At 43.7% G+C, this 21,097-nt stretch overlaps 1 long non-coding RNA gene across 5 annotated transcripts in view; it reads left to right on the top strand.

Moving 5' to 3' along the window:
• Positions 1 to 21,097, top strand: part of LOC135317176 (uncharacterized) — a 160,113-nt gene that overhangs the window by 18,747 nt on the left and 120,269 nt on the right. The window lies entirely within an intron of this gene.

Genomic DNA, 21,097 nt, shown 5'->3' with positions numbered 1-21,097 from the left:
CCTTGCTCTGCAGTCCTCTTTGCAGCTTTATCTGTCAATCGTTTGCTTATGTTTACAGCCGTCTGGCCGAATTGATGAGCTTTGCAACGCTTTACCGCCACTTCTTTTGGTTTCTGCACGTCTTCCGGAAGTTGGAGAATGTCTTCTTTATGCTGTATCAATGATTCTTGGGCTGATGGCAGTCCTTTTTCCTTCCCAGTAGCTCCATGATCGTGGATCACACCAAATGCATGTTTGGAATCAGTCTAGATATTTATCCTTCGTCCTTCTGCCATTCGCAGAGCTCGCTTCAACGCTACCAATACTGCTTTCTGTGCTGAGGTGTTCGCAGGCAGCGCCCCTGACTCCATTCCCTCGGCGGTGATAACGACAGCATATCCGGCCATTCTCTTCTCGCCCAGAGCTGCTTCCATCTGTAAACAACTCCAGATCAGGATTTTCCCAGAGGTTTGTGTCTCAGGCCTGGTCTGCTGGAATAGACTTGTTCAATAGTTAGCAAGCGATCGTGTTCGAAATTGTCCGTAAGGTTTTCTGTTGTTAAAAACATAGCAGGATTCAGTATAGCAGTAGCCTTCGATTCCACATGGTCTTGTTCTAACAGAACAACTTGATATTTCAACATTCTGCTAAGGGATAGCCAACGACCCCCCTTTTGTTCTAAAACAGTCACCGCTATGTGCGGGACACATACTGTCATCTTTTGTCCCATTGTTAACTTTGGGGCTTCCTGGATCGGCAGCGCTGCTGTTGCCACTGCCCGTAAACATCCAGGCCATCTTTTACTCACGTGGTCGAGTTGTTTGGAGAAGTAGCCCACGGGTCTCTTCCAGGTTCCCAGTCGCTGTGTCAGCACTCCAAGGGCTAAATGTTGTCTTTCGTGGACAAACAGCTCAAAAGGTTTAGCGAAATCGGGTAGGCCTAATGCAGGGGCCATCACTGAGGCTCTTTTCAGTTCTTTGAATGCCGTTTGGCATCCGGGCGTCCAGGTTAAATATTTATCCTTTGATTCTTTCAGTGCCTCGTATAATGGTTTTACATACAGTCTGTAGTTCAGAATCCAGAGCTGACGCTATTTCACTATTTTCAGAAAAGCTCTCAGTTCCTTCGGGCCGCAAGGTTCGGGAATTTGACAAATAGTTTCTTTCTTTTCACTTTCTAATTGTCTTTGTCTCTGAGATATTTCAAATCCTAAATAAATGGCTGCTTCTTCTCCTATTTGGGTTTTGTTTCTGGAAACTCCGCATCTTCCTTGGCCCAGAAAATTTAAAAATTTCAAAACATTATTCTTTACTTTCTGCCACTATCAGAATGTCGTCTGCATTCTGTAACAGTATGCCTCTCCCTGGGTTCTGTTTTTTCTAGACATTTCTATATTTCTAATTTTTTTTCTTGCCAGCTGAGTCCCAAATATCGTAGGACTAATTTTAAATCCTTGTGGAAGTACGGTCCATGTTAGCTGTGTCTTTCATTCTGTGGTGGGGCTTTCCCATTCCAAAGCAAATAGGCTTTGACTTTTTATGCCTGGAGGTATGCAAAAGAAGGCATCCTTCAAATCTAGTACAGTAAACCATTTATGCTCCTCCTTTAAAAGAGGTCAGTAAAGTGTATGGATTAGCTACTACCGGATGTAGATCTTGGACCACCTGAGATATAGCCCTTAAATCGTGAACCAGCTAATACTCTTTGCCTCTAGATTTCTTTACTGGCGGCACAGGAGTACTATATTCTGATTCACATTCTATTAAGAGCTCATATTCTGAAAAAAATTTATAATTAACTTCTCTAATCCTTTTCGAGCCTCTCGCTTAATACGGTATTGTTTTTGTCTTACCGGCTTGGCTCCAGGCTTTAAGGTTACTTTTACCGGCTCTGCCCGCTTAGGTCGCTCCGGAGCTCCGCTCGCTCAAACCAAAGGAATTACTACGTTTTCCACTTCTTCGGGAACCTGTTCCTCCCTGGAGGAATCCTGTAACATAAACGCTCTCGCCTCTGTGGCTTTTGATTCTGTTCTGGTATTAGTAATTTAATCTCTCCATCTTTAAAAGTTACTTGAGCATCTAATTTACTTAATAGATCTCATCATAACAGAGGCAGTGGACATTCAGGCATATACAGAAACTGGTGAGTTGCCCATTGCTTCTCCAATTTAAACTTTAATGGCTCTAAGAAAGGCTAATTTTTCTTTGCCCTGTCGCACTAACAACACCTACTGGTTTATGATCAACTTTCTCTTTACGTGTATTCAGTACCAAAGAAGTGGCTCCCGTATCTACCAAAAATTCTATTTCTTCATTCCCTAGCTTCAGTGTAACCAGGTGTTCAGCTAGGGTTGATTCCTCTGGTCTCCTTCATGCCAAGCTACTTCAAGCATTTTACCCAGATCTCTGGATTCAGGTTCTTCTAGTTTCTGAAGGTTTTTTTACTCCCCCCCCCCACCCCCCCCAATCTGGGGCTGATTGTCTTATGAATATAGAGACCAACTGAATTGCTTTTTCTGTTTTTTTCTGGGTTCAAATGAGTATATTTTCTGGTGGTCACCTTCAGTCTTTCCATAAAGGCTGAAGGGGGGGACTCCTTTAATTCTTGTCTCACTTAATAAATGGGTCAAAATTTATGGCTTTTGGCATTGCATGTCTTACTCCAAATAAAATCTGTCTCTGACATCTAGTCAACATTCCCCTGGGTCCTGGCTGATTAGGGTCCCACTCGGGATTTGTAGATGGAAAATTCTTATTCGTTGTTCTCTGTAAATTCCTGTTAGCATGTGCTCCCTGCACCTGCCTTCTGGCTGTATTCAATACTATTTTCTTGTCAGTTCCATCAAGTGAAGTATCCAGTATCACAAGTAGAGCAACACTTCAAGTTCTCACCACATTTTCCTCTTTTCAGAAACATTGCCGTAGAATCCTGTGGACATATCTCACGCTGTTTCTGCCACGCTGGATGATTCCACAGTGTAAAGAACAAATCAACATATGCCACTTCTTCCCATTTGCCTTCCCTTTTTACAAAACAACATTAATTGCAAGATGGTATGATATTGCAATGTCTCCTGTTCTGGCCATTCGTGCCCACCTTCCAATTGATACGTTGGGCACCAATGATTGCAATATTCAATTAATGGTTTCCGAGTTAGTGGGTCATCACCCCCGATGTCTTTCCAGTGCTTCAAAGTACATCCCAAAGGTGTTCTCTGTGGGATAGGTTTCTTACTCAGAAATGCTCCCATCTCCCAGTCGACTAGCAGTTGTGATAGTGCACTATCACAAATAGTAGTCAGAGGGACTCCAACCCCCGTTAGAGGTCTCACTGGGATCTGTAGCCCCCTGCTAGATATCCCTGGAGACTTCAACCCCCTGTTGAAGACCCCCCTACCCTCGGGTCCCGCTCCACAGGCTTTCGCCTAGCAGAGACTTACCAACCGAGGTACCTCTTGGCCCCAACCCTGCGTGGCTTTTGCCGCGCCTTACGGGCAGGCCTGTGGGACTCAAACCCACTATCCTATCCTATGTGGGAAGCTAACGCCACATATTATTCTACCTAAGTTTCTTCGTAAACGAATGCCTTGTTTACTTCAGTCCAGGGGATCTTTCTCAGAATTCTCTGGCCTGGGGATCGGAAGCTCTCCCCAAGAATTCCTTGGGGCTGGCTGCAGGTCCCACGGTCCTGCGGATCCGTCGAGATTCAAAAGCAGGTTCCCATCTGGGGTGCCAAAACTGTTACCAAAAAACGCGGTAAAATCGGAAATATCTATTCAACACCAATCTAGTATTAAAGAGCAGGCGTTCTTTATTCACGGCGCCAGATGCACGGGGGATCGCTCCTCCTGGCGTGCGTACCTCACACACCTTTCCCGTAGAATTTGTAGATCAAAATTTTACGTATTCATACATATTCATTATCGTCCTGTCTACTGATCGGTACAAACTGGCTCGTTCCGTATGTAAATCACTGCGCAGGCTCGGTGGTGGTCCGTGAGTCGGTGGTCGCAATCTCCCCCTGCCAGAATTGCCTTTTACCTTCTTGGCTCTTAATCTTGGCAGTCTTGGCTAGTTTTCTCAGTCCGCTACACGAAACCGCGTTTTGTCATCCGTTTCTGACAGAAGCACGTTGTCTGTTGTTCTGCTGACATTAACGATCGCCTAGGGACTAAAATGCAGATCGACAGATGCGCTGATTCGTACGCTCCGTGTTCCCGTAATGGAACACCGTCTCTGGTTGGTTGATTTCATCGCTTTGGTTACATTTCCCCCCTTTGGAAGTTTTGAAATAATCATTTTCTCAATACTTCCATCTTAGATCAATAATATTCCACTATGTCAGTTCAGTGTTTGGTTCATCTTCTCAAAATTTTCACTTGATTGTGGTCTCTAGGGCATATGCAGGTTCCATTTTATACCCAAAATTTTATTAATTTGTTGAACTACCTCTGCAAAAAAATGTGGTCCTCTCTCAGAGGACATTCCTGTTGGCACTCTAAATCTTGGTATTATTTCTTTCAGCAACATCTTAACTACTACTCTAGCTTTGTTGGTGCAGCACGAGAAAGCTTCTGGCCAACTAGAAAACTTGTCCATCAGCACTAACAAATACTGCTATATCTATTTTGTCTGGGTAACTCAGAAAACTTAATTTGCTAATAATTTCCGGGAGAATTTTTTGTTTTGTTACTCCTAAAGGTGGTTTCCTTTGGTTCAGGGGATTATTTCTAGGACAGATTGGACACTTAGCTACCATGGGTTTAACTGTTCTTGTCATGCCTACACACGCTACAGATGCTTTTAAACTCAAAACCGTAGCATCTACACCCTAATGTGTTTGCTCATGCTTTTCTTTTGCAAGTTCTGTCATAACTTGTGGGGTTGTTATTATTATTACTTGTTTTTCTGGTGTTACCTACCATCTCTGTGTTTTGTGATGCTTCCAATTGTTCTGCTAATTGCTCATCCAATTTATTATAATAATCTCGGTTTCAACTTTGGAATTCCGATCTGTTTTACTGGTACTAGTGCAAGGATACCTTGCTCTGCAGTCCTCTTTGCAGCTTTATCTGTCAATCGTTTGCTTATGTTTACAGCCGTCTGGCCGAATTGATGAGCTTTGCAACGCTTTACCGCCACTTCTTTTGGTTTCTGCACGTCTTCCGGAAGTTGGAGAATGTCTTCTTTATGCTGTATCAATGATTCTTGGGCTGATGGCAGTCCTTTTTCCTTCCCAGTAGCTCCATGATCGTGGATCACACCAAATGCATGTTTGGAATCAGTCTAGATATTTATCCTTCGTCCTTCTGCCATTCGCAGAGCTCGCTTCAACGCTACCAATACTGCTTTCTGTGCTGAGGTGTTCGCAGGCAGCGCCCCTGACTCCATTCCCTCGGCGGTGATAACGACAGCATATCCGGCCATTCTCTTCTCGCCCAGAGCTGCTTCCATCTGTAAACAACTCCAGATCAGGATTTTCCCAGAGGTTTGTGTCTCAGGCCTGGTCTGCTGGAATAGACTTGTTCAATAGTTAGCAAGCGATCGTGTTCGAAATTGTCCGTAAGGTTTTCTGTTGTTAAAAACATAGCAGGATTCAGTATAGCAGTAGTCTTCGATTCCACATGGTCTTGTTCTAACAGAACAACTTGATATTTCAACATTCTGCTAAGGGATAGCCAACGACCCCCCTTTTGTTCTAAAACAGTCACCGCTATGTGCGGGACACATACTGTCATCTCTTGTCCCATTGTTAACTTTGGGGCTTCCTGGATCGGCAGCGCTGCTGTTGCCACTGCCCGTAAACATCCAGGCCATCTTTTACTCACGTGGTCGAGTTGTTTGGAGAAGTAGCCCACGGGTCTCTTCCAGGTTCCCAGTCGCTGTGTCAGCACTCCAAGGGCTAAATGTTGTCTTTCGTGGACAAACAACTCAAAAGGTTTAGCGAAATCGGGTAGGCCTAATGCAGGGGCCATCACTGAGGCTCTTTTCAGTTCTTTGAATGCCGTTTGGCATCCGGGCGTCCAGGTTAAATATTTATCCTTTGATTCTTTCAGTGCCTCGTATAATGGTTTTACATACAGTCTGTAGTTCAGAATCCAGAGCTGACGCTATTTCACTATTTTCAGAAAAGCTCTCAGTTCCTTCGGGCCGCAAGGTTCGGGAATTTGACAAATAGTTTCTTTCTTTTCACTTTCTAATTGTCTTTGTCTTTGAGATATTTCGAATCCTAAATAAATGGCTGTTGCTTCTCCTATTTGGGTTTTGTTTCTGGAAACTCCGCATCTTCCTTGGCCCAGAAAATTTAAAAATTTCAAAACATTATTCTTTACTTTCTGCCACTATCAGAATGTCGTCTGCATTCTGTAACAATATGCCTCTCCCTGGGTTCTGTTTTTTCTAGACATTTCTATATTTCTAATTTTTTTCTTGCCAGCTGAGTCCCAAATATCGTAGGACTAATTTTAAATCCTTGTGGAAGTACGGTCCATGTTAGCTGTGTCTTTCATTCTGTGGTGGGGCTTTCCCATTCCAAAGCAAATAGGCTTTGACTTTTTATGCCTGGAGGTATGCAAAAGAAGGCATCCTTCAAATCTAGTACAGTAAACCATTTATGCTCCTCCTTTAAAAGAGGTCAGTAAAGTGTATGGATTAGCTACTACCGGATGTAGATCTTGGACCACCTGAGATATAGCCCTTAAATCGTGAACCAGCTAATACTCTTTGCCTCTAGATTTCTTTACTGGCGGCACAGGAGTACTATATTCTGATTCACATTCTATTAAGAGCTCATATTCTGAAAAAAATTTATAATTAACTTCTCTAATCCTTTTCGAGCCTCTCGCTTAATACGGTATTGTTTTTGTCTTACCGGCTTGGCTCCAGGCTTTAAGGTTACTTTTACCGGCTCTGCCCGCTTAGGTCGCTCCGGAGCTCCGCTCGCTCAAACCAAAGGAATTACTACGTTTTCCACTTCTTCGGGAACCTGTTCCTCCCTGGAGGAATCCTGTAACATAAACGCTCTCGCCTCTGTGGCTTTTGATTCTGTTCTGGTATTAGTAATTTAATCTCTCCATCTTTAAAAGTTACTTGAGCATCTAATTTACTTAATAGATCTCATCATAACAGAGGCAGTGGACATTCAGGCATATACAGAAACTGGTGAGTTGCCCATTGCTTCTCCAATTTAAACTTTAATGGCTCTAAGAAAGGCTAATTTTTCTTTGCCCTGTCGCACTAACAACACCTACTGGTTTATGATCAACTTTCTCTTTACGTGTATTCAATACCAAAGAAGTGGCTCCCGTATCTACCAAAAATTCTATTTCTTCATTCCCTAGCTTCAGTGTAACCAGGTGTTCAGCTAGGGTTGATTCCTCTGGTCTCCTTCATGCCAAGCTACTTCAAGCATTTTACCCAGATCTCTGGATTCAGGTTCTTCTAGTTTCTGAAGGTTTTTTTACTCCCCCACACCCCCACCCCCCCCAATCTGGGGCTGATTGTCTTATGAATATAGAGACCAACTGAATTGCTTTTTCTGTTTTTTTCTGGGTTCAAATGAGTATATTTTCTGGTGGTCACCTTCAGCCTTTCCATAAAGGCTGAAGGGGGGGACTCCTTTAATTCTTGTCTCACTTAATAAATGGGTCAAAATTTATGGCTTTTGGCATTGCATGTCTTACTCCAAATAAAATCTGTCTCTGACATCTAGTCAACATTCCCCTGGGTCCTGGCTGATTAGGGTCCCACTCGGGATTTGTAGATGGAAAATTCTTATTCGTTGTTCTCTGTAAATTCCTGTTAGCATGTGCTCCCTGCACCTGCCTTCTGGCTGTATTCAATACTATTTTCTTGTCAGTTCCATCAAGTGAAGTATCCAGTATCACAAGTAGAGCAACACTTCAAGTTCTCACCACATTTTCCTCTTTTCAGAAACATTGCCGTAGAATCCTGTGGACATATCTCACGCTGTTTCTGCCACGCTGGATGATTCCACAGTGTAAAGAACAAATCAACATATGCCACTTCTTCCCATTTGCCTTCCCTTTTTACAAAACAACATTAATTGCAAGATGGTATGATATTGCAATGTCTCCTGTTCTGGCCATTCGTGCCCACCTTCCAATTGATACGTTGGGCACCAATGATTGCAATATTCAATTAATGGTTTCCGAGTTAGTGGGTCATCACCCCCGATGTCTTTCCAGTGCTTCAAAGTACATCCCAAAGGTGTTCTCTGTGGGATAGGTTTCTTACTCAGAAATGCTCCCATCTCCCAGTCGACTAGCAGTTGTGATAGTGCACTATCACAAATAGTAGTCAGAGGGACTCCAACCCCCGTTAGAGGTCTCACTGGGATCTGTAGCCCCCTGCTAGATATCCCTGGAGACTTCAACCCCCTGTTGAAGACCCCCCTACCCTCGGGTCCCGCTCCACAGGCTTTCGCCTAGCAGAGACTTACCAACCGAGGTACCTCTTGGCCCCAACCCTGCGTGGCTTTTGCCGCGCCTTACGGGCAGGCCTGTGGGACTCAAACCCACTATCCTATCCTATGTGGGAAGCTAACGCCACATATTATTCTACCTAAGTTTCTTCGTAAACGAATGCCTTGTTTACTTCAGTCCAGGGGATCTTTCTCAGAATTCTCTGGCCTGGGGATCGGAAGCTCTCCCCAAGAATTCCTTGGGGCTGGCTGCAGGTCCCACGGTCCTGCGGATCCGTCGAGATTCAAAAGCAGGTTCCCATCTGGGGTGCCAAAACTGTTACCAAAAAACGCGGTAAAATCGGAAATATCTATTCAACACCAATCTAGTATTAAAGAGCAGGCGTTCTTTATTCACGGCGCCAGATGCACGGGGGATCGCTCCTCCTGGCGTGCGTACCTCACACACCTTTCCCGTAGAATTTGTAGATCAAAATTTTACGTATTCATACATATTCATTATCGTCCTGTCTACTGATCGGTACAAACTTGCTCGTTCCGTATGTAAATCGCTGCGCAGGCTCGGTGGTGGTCCGTGAGTCGGTGGTCGCAATCTCCCCCTGCCAGAATTGCCTTTTACCTTCTTGGCTCTTAATCTTGGCAGTCTTGGCTAGTTTTCTCAGTCCGCTACACGAAACCGCGTTTTGTCATCCGTTTCTGACAGAAGCACGTTGTCTGTTGTTCTGCTGACATTAACGATCGCCTAGGGACTAAAATGCAGATCGACAGATGCGCTGATTCGTACGCTCCGTGTTCCCGTAATGGAACACCGTCTCTGGTTGGTTGATTTCATCGCTTTGGTTACATTTCCCCCCTTTGGAAGTTTTGAAATAATCATTTTCTCAATACTTCCATCTTAGATCAATAATATTCCACTATGTCAGTTCAGTGTTTGGTTCATCTTCTCAAAATTTTCACTTGATTGTGGTCTCTAGGGCATATGCAGGTTCCATTTTATACCCAAAATTTTATTAATTTGTTGAACTACCTCTGCAAAAAAATGTGGTCCTCTCTCAGAGGACATTCCTGTTGGCACTCTAAATCTTGGTATTATTTCTTTCAGCAACATCTTAACTACTACTCTAGCTTTGTTGGTGCAGCACGAGAAAGCTTCTGGCCAACTAGAAAACTTGTCCATCAGCACTAACAAATACTGCTATATCTATTTTGTCTGGGTAACTCAGAGAACTTAATTTGCTAATAATTTCCGGGAGAATTTTTTGTTTTGTTACTCCTAAAGGTGGTTTCCTTTGGTTCAGGGGATTATTTCTAGGACAGATTGGACACTTAGCTACCATGGGTTTAACTGTTCTTGTCATGCCTACACACGCTACAGATGCTTTTAAACTCAAAACCGTAGCATCTACACCCTAATGTGTTTGCTCATGCTTTTCTTTTGCAAGTTCTGTCATAACTTGTGGGGTGGTTATTATTATTACTTGTTTTTCTGGTGTTACCTACCATCTCTGTGTTTTGTGATGCTTCCAATTGTTCTGCTAATTGCTCATCCAATTTATTATAATAATCTCGGTTTCAACTTTGGAATTCCGATCTGTTTTACTGGTACTAGTGCAAGGATACCTTGCTCTGCAGTCCTCTTTGCAGCTTTATCTGTCAATCGTTTGCTTATGTTTACAGCCGTCTGGCCGAATTGATGAGCTTTGCAACGCTTTACCGCCACTTCTTTTGGTTTCTGCACGTCTTCCGGAAGTTGGAGAATGTCTTCTTTATGCTGTATCAATGATTCTTGGGCTGATGGCAGTCCTTTTTCCTTCCCAGTAGCTCCATGATCGTGGATCACACCAAATGCATGTTTGGAATCAGTCTAGATATTTATCCTTCGTCCTTCTGCCATTCGCAGAGCTCGCTTCAACGCTACCAATACTGCTTTCTGTGCTGAGGTGTTCGCAGGCAGCGCCCCTGACTCCATTCCCTCGGCGGTGATAACGACAGCATATCCGGCCATTCTCTTCTCGCCCAGAGCTGCTTCCATCTGTAAACAACTCCAGATCAGGATTTTCCCAGAGGTTTGTGTCTCAGGCCTGGTCTGCTGGAATAGACTTGTTCAATAGTTAGCAAGCGATCGTGTTCGAAATTGTCCGTAAGGTTTTCTGTTGTTAAAAACATAGCAGGATTCAGTATAGCAGTAGTCTTCGATTCCACATGGTCTTGTTCTAACAGAACAACTTGATATTTCAACATTCTGCTAAGGGATAGCCAACGACCCCCCTTTTGTTCTAAAACAGTCACCGCTATGTGCGGGACACATACTGTCATCTTTTGTCCCATTGTTAACTTTGGGGCTTCCTGGATCGGCAGCGCTGCTGTTGCCACTGCCCGTAAACATCCAGGCCATCTTTTACTCACGTGGTCGAGTTGTTTGGAGAAGTAGCCCACGGGTCTCTTCCAGGTTCCCAGTCGCTGTGTCAGCACTCCAAGGGCTAAATGTTGTCTTTCGTGGACAAACAACTCAAAAGGTTTAGCGAAATCGGGTAGGCCTAATGCAGGGGCCATCACTGAGGCTCTTTTCAGTTCTTTGAATGCCGTTTGGCATCCGGGCGTCCAGGTTAAATATTTATCCTTTGATTCTTTCAGTGCCTCATATAATGGTTTTACATACAGTCTGTAGTTCAGAATCCAGAGCTGACGCTATTTCACTATTTTCAGAAAAGCTCTCAGTTCCTTCGGGCCGCAAGGTTCGGGAATTTGACAAATAGTTTCTTTCTTTTCACTTTCTAATTGTCTTTGTCTTTGAGATATTTCGAATCCTAAATAAATGGCTGTTGCTTCTCCTATTTGGGTTTTGTTTCTGGAAACTCCGCATCTTCCTTGGCCCAGAAAATTTAAAAATTTCAAAACATTATTCTTTACTTTCTGCCACTATCAGAATGTCGTCTGCATTCTGTAACAATATGCCTCTCCCTGGGTTCTGTTTTTTCTAGACATTTCTATATTTCTAATTTTTTTTCTTGCCAGCTGAGTCCCAAATATCGTAGGACTAATTTTAAATCCTTGTGGAAGTACGGTCCATGTTAGCTGTGTCTTTCATTCTGTGGTGGGGCTTTCCCATTCCAAAGCAAATAGGCTTTGACTTTTTATGCCTGGAGGTATGCAAAAGAAGGCATCCTTCAAATCTAGTACAGTAAACCATTTATGCTCCTCCTTTAAAAGAGGTCAGTAAAGTGTATGGATTAGCTACTACCGGATGTAGATCTTGGACCACCTGAGATATAGCCCTTAAATCGTGAACCAGCTAATACTCTTTGCCTCTAGATTTCTTTACTGGCGGCACAGGAGTACTATATTCTGATTCACATTCTATTAAGAGCTCATATTCTGAAAAAAATTTATAATTAACTTCTCTAATCCTTTTCGAGCCTCTCGCTTAATACGGTATTGTTTTTGTCTTACCGGCTTGGCTCCAGGCTTTAAGGTTACTTTTACCGGCTCTGCCCGCTTAGGTCGCTCCGGAGCTCCGCTCGCTCAAACCAAAGGAATTACTACGTTTTCCACTTCTTCGGGAACCTGTTCCTCCCTGGAGGAATCCTGTAACATAAACGCTCTCGCCTCTGTGGCTTTTGATTCTGTTCTGGTATTAGTAATTTAATCTCTCCATCTTTAAAAGTTACTTGAGCATCTAATTTACTTAATAGATCTCATCATAACAGAGGCAGTGGACATTCAGGCATATACAGAAACTGGTGAGTTGCCCATTGCTTCTCCAATTTAAACTTTAATGGCTCTAAGAAAGGCTAATTTTTCTTTGCCCTGTCGCACTAACAACACCTACTGGTTTATGATCAACTTTCTCTTTACGTGTATTCAATACCAAAGAAGTGGCTCCCGTATCTACCAAAAATTCTATTTCTTCATTCCCTAGCTTCAGTGTAACCAGGTGTTCAGCTAGGGTTGATTCCTCTGGTCTCCTTCATGCCAAGCTACTTCAAGCATTTTACCCAGATCTCTGGATTCAGGTTCTTCTAGTTTCTGAAGGTTTTTTTACTCCCCCCCCCCCCCCACCCCCCCCAATCTGGGGCTGATTGTCTTATGAATATAGAGACCAACTGAATTGCTTTTTCTGTTTTTTTCTGGGTTCAAATGAGTATATTTTCTGGTGGTCACCTTCAGTCTTTCCATAAAGGCTGAAGGGGGGGACTCCTTTAATTCTTGTCTCACTTAATAAATGGGTCAAAATTTATGGCTTTTGGCATTGCATGTCTTACTCCAAATAAAATCTGTCTCTGACATCTAGTCAACATTCCCCTGGGTCCTGGCTGATTAGGGTCCCACTCGGGATTTGTAGATGGAAAATTCTTATTCGTTGTTCTCTGTAAATTCCTGTTAGCATGTGCTCCCTGCACCTGCCTTCTGGCTGTATTCAATACTATTTTCTTGTCAGTTCCATCAAGTGAAGTATCCAGTATCACAAGTAGAGCAACACTTCAAGTTCTCACCACATTTTCCTCTTTTCAGAAACATTGCCGTAGAATCCTGTGGACATATCTCACGCTGTTTCTGCCACGCTGGATGATTCCACAGTGTAAAGAACAAATCAACATATGCCACTTCTTCCCATTTGCCTTCCCTTTTTACAAAACAACATTAATTGCAAGATGGTATGATATTGCAATGTCTCCTGTTCTGGCCATTCGTGCCCACCTTCCAATTGATACGTTGGGCACCAATGATTGCAATATTCAATTAATGGTTTCCGAGTTAGTGGGTCATCACCCCCGATGTCTTTCCAGTGCTTCAAAGTACATCCCAAAGGTGTTCTCTGTGGGATAGGTTTCTTACTCAGAAATGCTCCCATCTCCCAGTCGACTAGCAGTTGTGATAGTGCACTATCACAAATAGTAGTCAGAGGGACTCCAACCCCCGTTAGAGGTCTCACTGGGATCTGTAGCCCCCTGCTAGATATCCCTGGAGACTTCAACCCCCTGTTGAAGACCCCCCTACCCTCGGGTCCCGCTCCACAGGCTTTCGCCTAGCAGAGACTTACCAACCGAGGTACCTCTTGGCCCCAACCCTGCGTGGCTTTTGCCGCGCCTTACGGGCAGGCCTGTGGGACTCAAACCCACTATCCTATCCTATGTGGGAAGCTAACGCCACATATTATTCTACCTAAGTTTCTTCGTAAACGAATGCCTTGTTTACTTCAGTCCAGGGGATCTTTCTCAGAATTCTCTGGCCTGGGGATCGGAAGCTCTCCCCAAGAATTCCTTGGGGCTGGCTGCAGGTCCCACGGTCCTGCGGATCCGTCGAGATTCAAAAGCAGGTTCCCATCTGGGGTGCCAAAACTGTTACCAAAAAACGCGGTAAAATCGGAAATATCTATTCAACACCAATCTAGTATTAAAGAGCAGGCGTTCTTTATTCACGGCGCCAGATGCACGGGGGATCGCTCCTCCTGGCGTGCGTACCTCACACACCTTTCCCGTAGAATTTGTAGATCAAAATTTTACGTATTCATACATATTCATTATCGTCCTGTCTACTGATCGGTACAAACTTGCTCGTTCCGTATGTAAATCGCTGCGCAGGCTCGGTGGTGGTCCGTGAGTCGGTGGTCGCAATCTCCCCCTGCCAGAATTGCCTTTTACCTTCTTGGCTCTTAATCTTGGCAGTCTTGGCTAGTTTTCTCAGTCCGCTACACGAAACCGCGTTTTGTCATCCGTTTCTGACAGAAGCACGTTGTCTGTTGCTCTGCTGACATTAACGATCGCCTAGGGACTAAAATGCAGATCGACAGATGCGCTGATTCGTACGCTCCGTGTTCCCGTAATGGAACACCGTCTCTGGTTGGTTGATTTCATCGCTTTGGTTACATTTCCCCCCTTTGGAAGTTTTGAAATAATCATTTTCTCAATACTTCCATCTTAGATCAATAATATTCCACTATGTCAGTTCAGTGTTTGGTTCATCTTCTCAAAATTTTCACTTGATTGTGGTCTCTAGGGCATATGCAGGTTCCATTTTATACCCAAAATTTTATTAATTTGTTGAACTACCTCTGCAAAAAAATGTGGTCCTCTCTCAGAGGACATTCCTGTTGGCACTCTAAATCTTGGTATTATTTCTTTCAGCAACATCTTAACTACTACTCTAGCTTTGTTGGTGCAGCACGAGAAAGCTTCTGGCCAACTAGAAAACTTGTCCATCAGCACTAACAAATACTGCTATATCTATTTTGTCTGGGTAACTCAGAAAACTTAATTTGCTAATAATTTCCGGGAGAATTTTTTGTTTTGTTACTCCTAAAGGTGGTTTCCTTTGGTTCAGGGGATTATTTCTAGGACAGATTGGACACTTAGCTACCATGGGTTTAACTGTTCTTGTCATGCCTACACACGCTACAGATGCTTTTAAACTCAAAACCGTAGCATCTACACCCTAATGTGTTTGCTCATGCTTTTCTTTTGCAAGTTCTGTCATAACTTGTGGGGTTGTTATTATTATTACTTGTTTTTCTGGTGTTACCTACCATCTCTGTGTTTTGTGATGCTTCCAATTGTTCTGCTAATTGCTCATCCAATTTATTATAATAATCTCGGTTTCAACTTTGGAATTCCGATCTGTTTTACTGGTACTAGTGCAAGGATACCTTGCTCTGCAGTCCTCTTTGCAGCTTTATCTGTCAATCGTTTGCTTATGTTTACAGCCGTCTGGCCGAATTGATGAGCTTTGCAACGCTTTACCGCCACTTCTTTTGGTTTCTGCACGTCTTCCGGAAGTTGGAGAATGTCTTCTTTATGCTGTATCAATGATTCTTGGGCTGATGGCAGTCCTTTTTCCTTCCCAGTAGCTCCATGATCGTGGATCACACCAAATGCATGTTTGGAATCAGTCTAGATATTTATCCTTCGTCCTTCTGCCATTCGCAGAGCTCGCTTCAACGCTACCAATACTGCTTTCTGTGCTGAGGTGTTCGCAGGCAGCGCCCCTGACTCCATTCCCTCGGCGGTGATAACGACAGCATATCCGGCCATTCTCTTCTCGCCCAGAGCTGCTTCCATCTGTAAACAACTCCAGATCAGGATTTTCCCAGAGGTTTGTGTCTCAGGCCTGGTCTGCTGGAATAGACTTGTTCAATAGTTAGCAAGCGATCGTGTTCGAAATTGTCCGTAAGGTTTTCTGTTGTTAAAAACATAGCAGGATTCAGTATAGCAGTAGTCTTCGATTCCACATGGTCTTGTTCTAACAGAACAACTTGATATTTCAACATTCTGCTAAGGGATAGCCAACGACCCCCCTTTTGTTCCAAAACAGTCACCGCTATGTGCGGGACACATACTGTCATCTTTTGTCCCATTGTTAACTTTGGGGCTTCCTGGATCGGCAGCGCTGCTGTTGCCACTGCCCGTAAACATCCAGGCCATCTTTTACTCACGTGGTCGAGTTGTTTGGAGAAGTAGCCCACGGGTCTCTTCCAGGTTCCCAGTCGCTGTGTCAGCACTCCAAGGGCTAAATGTTGTCTTTCGTGGACAAACAACTCAAAAGGTTTAGCGAAATCGGGTAGGCCTAATGCAGGGGCCATCACTGAGGCTCTTTTCAGTTCTTTGAATGCCGTTTGGCATCCGGGCGTCCAGGTTAAATATTTATCCTTTGATTCTTTCAGTGCCTCATATAATGGTTTTACATACAGTCTGTAGTTCAGAATCCAGAGCTGACGCTATTTCACTATTTTCAGAAAAGCTCTCAGTTCCTTCGGGCCGCAAGTTCGGGAATTTGACAAATAGTTTCTTTCTTTTCACTTTCTAATTGTCTTTGTCTTTGAGATATTTCGAATCCTAAATAAATGGCTGTTGCTTCTCCTATTTGGGTTTTGTTTCTGGAAACTCCGCATCTTCCTTGGCCCAGAAAATTTAAAAATTTCAAAACATTATTCTTTACTTTCTGCCACTATCAGAATGTCGTCTGCATTCTGTAACAATATGCCTCTCCCTGGGTTCTGTTTTTTCTAGACATTTCTATATTTCTAATTTTTTTTCTTGCCAGCTGAGTCCCAAATATCGTAGGACTAATTTTAAATCCTTGTGGAAGTACGGTCCATGTTAGCTGTGTCTTTCATTCTGTGGTGGGGCTTTCCCATTCCAAAGCAAATAGGCTTTGACTTTTTATGCCTGGAGGTATGCAAAAGAAGGCATCCTTCAAATCTAGTACAGTAAACCATTTATGCTCCTCCTTTAAAAGAGGTCAGTAAAGTGTATGGATTAGCTACTACCGGATGTAGATCTTGGACCACCTGAGATATAGCCCTTAAATCGTGAACCAGCTAATACTCTTTGCCTCTAGATTTCTTTACTGGCGGCACAGGAGTACTATATTCTGATTCACATTCTATTAAGAGCTCATATTCTGAAAAAAATTTATAATTAACTTCTCTAATCCTTTTCGAGCCTCTCGCTTAATACGGTATTGTTTTTGTCTTACCGGCTTGGCTCCAGGCTTTAAGGTTACTTTTACCGGCTCTGCCCGCTTAGGTTGCTCCGGAGCTCCGCTCGCTCAAACCAAAGGAATTACTACGTTTTCCACTTCTTCGGGAACCTGTTCCTCCCTGGAGGAATCCTGTAACATAAACGCTCTCGCCTCTGTGGCTTTTGATTCTGTTCTGGTATTAGTAATTTAATCTCTCCATCTTTAAAAGTTACTTGAGCATCTAATTTACTTAATAGATCTCATCATAACAGAGGCAGTGGACATTCAGGCATATACAGAAACTGGTGAGTTGCCCATTGCTTCTCCAATTTAAACTTTAATGGCTCTAAGAAAGGCTAATTTTTCTTTGCCCTGTCGCACTAACAACACCTACTGGTTTATGATCAACTTTCTCTTTACGTGTATTCAATACCAAAGAAGTGGCTCCCGTATCTACCAAAAATTCTATTTCTTCATTCCCTAGCTTCAGTGTAACCAGGTGTTCAGCTAGGGTTGATTCCTCTGGTCTCCTTCATGCCAAGCTACTTCAAGCATTTTACCCAGATCTCTGGATTCAGGTTCTTCTAGTTTCTGAAGGTTTTTTTACTCCCCCCCCCCCCACCCCCCCCAATCTGGGGCTGATTGTCTTATGAATATAGAGACCAACTGAATTGCTTTTTCTGTTTTTTTCTGGGTTCAAATGAGTATATTTTCTGGTGGTCACCTTCAGTCTTTCCATAAAGGCTGAAGGGGGGGACTCCTTTAATTCTTGTCTCACTTAATAAATGGGTCAAAATTTATGGCTTTTGGCATTGCATGTCTTACTCCAAATAAAATCTGTCTCTGACATCTAGTCAACATTCCCCTGGGTCCTGGCTGATTAGGGTCCCACTCGGGATTTGTAGATGGAAAATTCTTATTCGTTGTTCTCTGTAAATTCCTGTTAGCATGTGCTCCCTGCACCTGCCTTCTGGCTGTATTCAATACTATTTTCTTGTCAGTTCCATCAAGTGAAGTATCCAGTATCACAAGTAGAGCAACACTTCAAGTTCTCACCACATTTTCCTCTTTTCAGAAACATTGCCGTAGAATCCTGTGGACATATCTCACGCTGTTTCTGCCACTCTGGATGATTCCACAGTGTAAAGAACAAATCAACATATGCCACTTCTTCCCATTTGCCTTCCCTTTTTACAAAACAACATTAATTGCAAGATGGTATGATATTGCAATGTCTCCTGTTCTGGCCATTCGTGCCCACCTTCCAATTGATACGTTGGGCACCAATGATTGCAATATTCAATTAATGGTTTCCGAGTTAGTGGGTCATCACCCCCGATGTCTTTCCAGTGCTTCAAAGTACATCCCAAAGGTGTTCTCTGTGGGATAGGTTTCTTACTCAGAAATGCTCCCATCTCCCAGTCGACTAGCAGTTGTGATAGTGCACTATCACAAATAGTAGTCAGAGGGACTCCAACCCCCGTTAGAGGTCTCACTGGGATCTGTAGCCCCCTGCTAGATATCCCTGGAGACTTCAACCCCCTGTTGAAGACCCCCCTACCCTCGGGTCCCGCTCCACAGGCTTTCGCCTAGCAGAGACTTACCAACCGAGGTACCTCTTGGCCCCAACCCTGCGTGGCTTTTGCCGCGCCTTACGGGCAGGCCTGTGGGACTCAAACCCACTATCCTATCCTATGTGGGAAGCTAACGCCACATATTATTCTACCTAAGTTTCTTCGTAAACGAATGCCTTGTTTACTTCAGTCCAGGGGATCTTTCTCAGAATTCTCTGGCCTGGGGATCGGAAGCTCTCCCCAAGAATTCCTTGGGGCTGGCTGCAGGTCCCACGGTCCTGCGGATCCGTCGAGATTCAAAAGCAGGTTCCCATCTGGGGTGCCAAAACTGTTACCAAAAAACGCGGTAAAATGGGAAATATCTATTCAACACCAATCTAGTATTAAAGAGCAGGCGTTCTTTATTCACGGCGCCAGATGCACGGGGGATCGCTCCTCCTGGCGTGCGTACCTCACACACCTTTCCCGTAGAATTTGTAGATCAAAATTTTACGTATTCATACATATTCATTATCGTCCTGTCTACTGATCGGTACAAACTTGCTCGTTCCGTATGTAAATCGCTGCGCAGGCTCGGTGGTGGTCCGTGAGTCGGTGGTCGCAATCTCCCCCTGCCAGAATTGCCTTTTACCTTCTTGGCTCTTAATCTTGGCAGTCTTGGCTAGTTTTCTCAGTCCGCTACACGAAACCGCGTTTTGTCATCCGTTTCTGACAGAAGCACGTTGTCTGTTGTTCTGCTGACATTAACGATCGCCTAGGGACTAAAACGCAGATCGACAGATGCGCTGATTCGTACGCTCCGTGTTCCCGTAATGGAACACCGTCTCTGGTTGGTTGATTTCATCGCTTTGGTTACATTTCCCCCCTTTGGAAGTTTTGAAATAATCATTTTCTCAATACTTCCATCTTAGATCAATAATATTCCACTATGTCAGTTCAGTGTTTGGTTCATCTTCTCAAAATTTTCACTTGATTGTGGTCTCTAGGGCATATGCAGGTTCCATTTTATACCCAAAATTTTATTAATTTGTTGAACTACCTCTGCAAAAAAATGTGGTCCTCTCTCAGAGGACATTCCTGTTGGCACTCTAAATCTTGGTATTATTTCTTTCAGCAACATCTTAACTACTACTCTAGCTTTGTTGGTGCAGCACGAGAAAGCTTCTGGCCAACTAGAAAACTTGTCCATCAGCACTAACAAATACTGCTATATCTATTTTGTCTGGGTAACTCAGAGAACTTAATTTGCTAATAATTTCCGGGAGAATTTTTTGTTTTGTTACTCCTAAAGGTGGTTTCCTTTGGTTCAGGGGATTATTTCTAGGACAGATTGGACACTTAGCTACCATGGGTTTAACTGTTCTTGTCATGCCTACACACGCTACAGATGCTTTTAAACTCAAAACCGTAGCATCTACACCCTAATGTGTTTGCTCATGCTTTTCTTTTGCAAGTTCTGTCATAACTTGTGGGGTTGTTATTATTATTACTTGTTTTTCTGGTGTTACCTACCATCTCTGTGTTTTGTGATGCTTCCAATTGTTCTGCTAATTGCTCATCCAATTTATTATAATAATCTCGGTTTCAACTTTGGAATTCCGATCTGTTTTACTGGTACTAGTGCAAGGATACCTTGCTCTGCAGTCCTCTTTGCAGCTTTATCTGTCAATCGTTTGCTTATGTTTACAGCCGTCTGGCCGAATCGATGAGCTTTGCAACGCTTTACCGCCACTTCTTTTGGTTTCTGCACGTCTTCCGGAAGTTGGAGAATGTCTTCTTTATGCTGTATCAATGATTCTTGGGCTGATGGCAGTCCTTTTTCCTTCCCAGTAGCTCCATGATCGTGGATCACACCAAATGCATGTTTGGAATCAGTCTAGATATTTATCCTTCGTCCTTCTGCCATTCGCAGAGCTCGCTTCAACGCTACCAATACTGCTTTCTGTGCTGAGGTGTTCGCAGGCAGCGCCCCTGACTCCATTCCCTCGGCGGTGATAACGACAGCATATCCGGCCATTCTCTTCTCGCCCAGAGCTGCTTCCATCTGTAAACAACTCCAGATCAGGATTTTCCCAGAGGTTTGTGTCTCAGGCCTGGTCTGCTGGAATAGACTTGTTCAATAGTTAGCAAGCGATCGTGTTCGAAATTGTCCGTAAGGTTTTCTGTTGTTAAAAACATAGCAGGATTCAGTATAGCAGTAGTCTTCGATTCCACATGGTCTTGTTCTAACAGAACAACTTGATATTTCAACATTCTGCTAAGGGATAGCCAACGACCCCCCTTTTGTTCTAAAACAGTCACCGCTATGTGCGGGACACATACTGTCATCTTTTGTCCCATTGTTAACTTTGGGGCTTCCTGGATCGGCAGCGCTGCTGTTGCCACTGCCCGTAAACATCCAGGCCATCTTTTACTCACGTGGTCGAGTTGTTTGGAGAAGTAGCCCACGGGTCTCTTCCAGGTTCCCAGTCGCTGTGTCAGCACTCCAAGGGCTAAATGTTGTCTTTCGTGGACAAACAACTCAAAAGGTTTAGCGAAATCGGGTAGGCCTAATGCAGGGGCCATCACTGAGGCTCTTTTCAGTTCTTTGAATGCCGTTTGGCATCCGGGCGTCCAGGTTAAATATTTATCCTTTGATTCTTTCA

This window comes from Phalacrocorax carbo, chromosome 25 (genome assembly GCF_963921805.1).
Source record: "Phalacrocorax carbo chromosome 25, bPhaCar2.1, whole genome shotgun sequence".
In the NCBI taxonomy this organism is placed as follows: Eukaryota; Metazoa; Chordata; class Aves; order Suliformes; family Phalacrocoracidae; genus Phalacrocorax; species Phalacrocorax carbo.
This window is presented reverse-complemented; position numbering and strand designations above follow the sequence as displayed.